General features: G+C 42.1%; 1 pseudogene across 1 annotated transcript; it reads left to right on the forward strand.

Annotated features, from left to right (window-relative positions):
- Positions 1-1,145: 1,145 nt before the first annotated feature.
- Positions 1,146-3,653, forward strand: LOC311608602 (short coiled-coil protein B-like; annotated as a pseudogene). Its single transcript has one exon. The product of its transcript is annotated as a short coiled-coil protein B-like (transcript).
- The last annotated feature ends 1,607 nt before the right edge of the window (positions 3,654-5,260 follow it).

Below are 5,260 nucleotides of genomic sequence, written 5' to 3' on the forward strand. Positions count from 1 at the left end.
CAGTGTTTGCTCCTTCAGAGTGCTGCTGCTCTCTGTCACTTGCTTTGTTTGTTAAATAGGTCAATCTTCAAGCCAGGAACCTGGTGGGGGACCCTTAATACACCTGATGGGACCCTGGAGCCTTGTATTTTGGGACAGGGTTTCTCTGTGTAGCCCTGGCTGGCCTGGACTCACTTTGGAGACCAGGCTGGCCTTGAACTCACAGTGATCGGCCTGCCTCTGCCTCCCAAGTGTTGGGATTGCTGGTGTGTGCCACTGTGCCCTCCTGAGCCCTGGATTTATCCCGTACCAGGCATCTGCTTAGCATTGGTTCCAACATTTCTCTCCTGGATTGGTCGTCAGTAGAAAGTTGAAGGCATCATCTCGCTGGCGTGGTCTGAAGTAACACATTTCCCTAAATGACTTTTCTGACAGTGAGCAACACATCAAGGAGCTATTTTTAGGATTTACTGTCTAGATCAAAATTGCGGCTAAGGGAAGAGGAGAAGAGCTGGCTGGGAAGACCTGTTGCGGAGGCGCACACCTGTAACCCCAGTGTGGGGACAAGAAGTGGCGGGTGGTAGAGAGATGAAGCCCTGGCGCTCGCTCACTGGCTGTAAGGATGATGAGCCAGTTGATGAGCTGTAAGAGCCCCCCTCTGATTAGCCTAAAGTGATAGAGCAGGACACTCGGTGATCTTCTCTGGCCTCTGCACATGAAAGGAACACATGCTCATGGGTGTGAACACACCACCACACAGAATAAGACAGGGAGCAGTTGAAAACACTAGACTTTAACCTCTGTTCTCTAAATGTATGCACCTAGGTGTGCATGCACACACCCTCATGAACATGTACACTCACCACCAGCTCCCCCGCAAAACAAAGGAAATAACTTGGATAAATATAGACAGGAAATCCTGTTTCAACTTTATGCTTAAGGTATGTGTTCTAATTAAAGCATTATCTCTTGCAGACACAGCTTCTTTTCTAGGAATTTCCATTCAGGCATCCCACCATCCCCAAGCATATGCTCAGGTAAATGCCATTCCAGGGGACAGATCATGGCTCTCAGTATTGGACTTCAGATGCTCTTTTTCAAATCTCATTCCCAGCCCTGTAGCAGACTGCTTGCAGGGCCTTGTCCTCCCGGACCCTGTCCTGGGCCCAAATGGCTCCTCTCAGTCCATCACAGATGTGTATCTCAGTGGGGTCAAGCCACCCAAGACTGCTTTCACCTTGGGCCCAGTCTAAGGCAAGGTCACATTCCCTCCACAGAAATGTTTGCCAAGAATTACTTAGATGGACCCCAAAACACAGACTTAAGTGAATAATCATAAACTCCATCAAAGAATGCAAGGAGTTTAAAGAGGACAATGAGAAAGCTCAGTGAAAGTAAAAAGGAAGAACTTAAAAGAGAATAGCTGCCTGAGTGATGCCCAAGAAAACATGGATGATGAAGAAAACCCAGGACTTGAGAACAGAGTTTAGTAAGGAGATAGAAACATTAAAGAGAACTCAAATTGAAATGAAAATGTAATTGACAAACATAATAACTCAACTAGAAAACCCAAAGAAAGCCTGTCAAGAACACATCAAGCAGAAGATAGACTATCAGGATTTGAAGATGAAGTAGAGGATCTAGGCCAAATAAGCATTGTGAAAATTGTTAAACACACACACACGAGAGAAGAGAGAGAGAGAGAGAGAGAGAGAGAGAGAGAGAGAGAGAGAGAGAGAGAGAGAGAGAAGGAACAAATGGAAATTGTGCAATAATAAGAAAAACAAAAAACCAAAACCAAATCTTCAAATCATTACAGATTAAAAAAAAAATCCAAATCAATGGCATATACTAGATCTTCAACAAGATTATAGAAAACTTTCCCAAACTAAGGAAAATCACACCCATACAGATGGAAACAAAAAAACAAGAGTAGAAAAGAAACTCCTTAAGACATGTCATAGGTCAATATTAAGCATATGTAATATAGTGTATTGCCAGCTGCAAGAGAAGAAACAAGTCACATAAAGGCAAACCTGTTGTAATAACAGCTGATTTCTCATTAGAAACAGTCAGATTCTGAAACAAAGCATCCCATTCCTACAATACTACGGTGGCCAGCCTAGACAAATATAGCCAACAAAATCTGCCCTAACTAAAGGAGAAACTTTCCATGATATAATCTGCCTAAAAGGATTTAAATCCCAACAACCCCAAAGAAAACACAGGAAGTAAAATTTCATTCTGTATAGAAGAATAAACTAGCAGAAAAACCGTGGAAAGACAAAAACAATAAATTAGGAGAAGGGCGGACCTGCTGCTGTCAGTTGGTGCTGGAGCCGATACCTGAGGAGTCCTACCCATCCCACCCGCTCCCGGCGCCTCAGACGCAAGACCATTCATCAAAGAGTTTGCATCCACAAGCTGAAACTGTTACCCAAGATGATGGATGCAGTTGATGCTGAAAATCAGGTGGAACTGTAAAAAAGAGACTCAGCTTATTAATCAGGTGTTGGAACTCCAGCACGCACTCGAAGATCTTTCTGCAAGAGTAGATGCAGTTAAGGAAGAAAATCTGAAGCTAAAATTGCAAAACCAAGTTCTTGGGCAGTATGTAGAAAACCTCATGTCTGCTTCTAGTGTTTTTCAAACAACTGATCCAAAAAGCAAAAAGAAGGAAAGGGCTCACTGCCCTCACAGCCCTCGCTGCTGTGGAGTTGCTGCTTTTCACCCCTTAAGACTTGGATATGATCCAAAAGTCACAGCATCCTCGTTTGCTTCCCCGAGTATTTATAAAGAGAATGTGAGATCTAGGTAATGCTAACTGCTTAACAGGACCGTCCTGAGTTAACGTTAGTCTATGGAAATGTGCGCATGTAGAGACTTTACAATCAGAATTACAGATGTTTATGAAACTTGAAGATGAATGTTTTGCCAATTTGCATATATATGCATGTGTGTGTATATATGTGGTCTGCACTGTCTTTTATCACGTGCCTAACTAGTAAAATATACAAGAGACTAACCATGTTGTGAAAAAGTGACCAAAGCCTGTACTGAGTGCACAGTTTCTGTGCCTTGTCCACCATCTGGTGCCTCCTCCATCTGCCTCTTCTTCCCGTGTCCCCTCCTGACAGTGACCTCAGTAGCTGTCACCTACAAGAGTAACCCAAACTGTATTGTTGACACTTAACCAGAATAAGATACTGTCTTAGTTAAGGCTTGCCACTGGTGACACACTATTAGTAATAAGATAGGATTACTAGTTTCTCTTTAATCAATTGAAAATAGATTAAAGCTGTAAAAAATGAAGAATTTTCTTTGAAATGTAAATTGTCACATTGAGAAGCTAAAAACTCCCTCTTGCACATAATAGCCCACTTGGTGTTGAAAAGATAAGAGTGCTGGTCATATGTGTGAGGAATAGAAAATCTTGAGGAAAGATAGAAACGGGGAGGAAAACTGCATAAACAGAAGGAACCAACTCCCAGTGTTTCCCTCCAGACGTGTTTCCCTCTGTGAGCTGCACTTTGGGGAGAGAAACGAATGCAGACTAAGTCTATGTGAGTGGGCTGAGTAAGCCACGGGTCAGAGAGGCCAGTTGAGAGTTTGGTCTCAAGGTTCGTTTGTACCCAAGGAGATGAACTTTGCAAAGTTAATTGAGAGTACATTAGTATCAGAACCATGAATATAAGAGAGTGTGTGTGTGTGTGTGTGCGCGCGCTCGCGCGCGTGCCACTGTGTGTGTATGTGTACATTTGCTTAGAGATATACATTTCCCTTGTAGGTGTTCTACTTTCATTTAATTTAATTCCCAATCATTTAATTTTTTTGAATCTCCTTTAACAATGAACCACTCAGTGTTCAGTGGTGTTTGTGAGTTCCTGCTGTTACTTGCATCACTTTGCTGCTAATTTGATGCTCGTTGCACTGTGGGAAGACACAATGCTCAGGGTTATTTCAGTTCTTTATTTGCTGAGATTTGTCTTGTATCCCAGCGTGCGCTGCAGTTTAGACAATCTTGAGTTGTCGAGTAGAGCACGTGCTCTTCGGTGTTTGCGTGGAGTGGTCTGCAGGTCTGCTAGTCTGTTGGAGATACAATCCCCAGTTAATCCTGATGTTTCTCTGCTTATTTTTTTTCCAGATCACCTGTTTATTTGAGAAAATGGGGCACTGAGATCACACACTAAGTTCAGTTCATCTTTTTCTTGAAGTCCAGTATTATTCTTCTTATGAAAATGAGCGTACTGCTCTTTAGTGTTTATATGTAGGACTTTAATTGTGTTCTTGATTGATTGTTCCCTTGAACAGACTGAAGTGTCCCTCTTTATCTCTTTTCTTTAGCTTTAGTTTACAATAAGTTTTGTGGGAAATTAAGACAGTTCTATATGGTAAGAAAATGCTATATGGGGGGGGAATGAGGACAATTCGTCTGATATCATGAGAAAACATGTCCACACTCTCCGTTGTCCACAATCCCACAGTCTCCGTGGGATTTCTCAGTTGTACATACACTTCAAAACACTATTCAAATAATATCCAATTTAATGGCCATTCTTTTGTTTTGGTGTTTTTTTTTTTAATAGGCAAGGTTTCTCTGTGTAGCCCTGTCTGTCCTGGAACTCACTCTGTAAACCAGACTGGACTTGAACTCAGAGATCTGCCTGCCTCTGCTTCCCAGGTGCTAGGATTCAAGAAGGATGTACACCACCACTGCCCAGCTTTTTTGTTTTTTTAATTAATGATCATTCTCCTTATTGGTTTACTTAGGAATTTTCTGACTATTCAACTTTTTTCCTTCTTGTAACAAACACCTATCTTTTTTTTTTTTAAGACATGGTTTCTCTGTGTTATCTTGGGTGTCCTGAATTCACTTTGTAGACCAGGCTGGCCTCGAACTCACAGTGATCCACCTGCCTCTGCCTCCCAAGTGCTAGGATTTAAGGCGTATGGTACCACACCCAGCCCAAACGCCTATCTTTTAAATGTTCATTATAAAGATGCAGTTGTAGGTTTCTCCTCCAAGATCCATCACCTCACAAAATGTTTTAAAAGAACCAGACAAGACTGGCACCAACAAACATCTAACAGGGAAGGAAGAAATCTCACAGGGACTCTAGACAAGAAACTACAAACAACTGTGTGATGCTGAGAGAAGAAGTAGTCTTCGCTAGGGAAGATTTCCACAACTGGTTACATAACACCAAGGGGTCAGCCATGAAATCATTACATACAAGTAACCATATACTGAATGAACAGTTGTCTTTATACATAATTCCTA

Source organism: Acomys minous, assembly GCF_964271855.1.
Source record: "Acomys minous genome assembly, chromosome: 11".
In the NCBI taxonomy this organism is placed as follows: Eukaryota; Metazoa; Chordata; class Mammalia; order Rodentia; family Muridae; genus Acomys; species Acomys minous.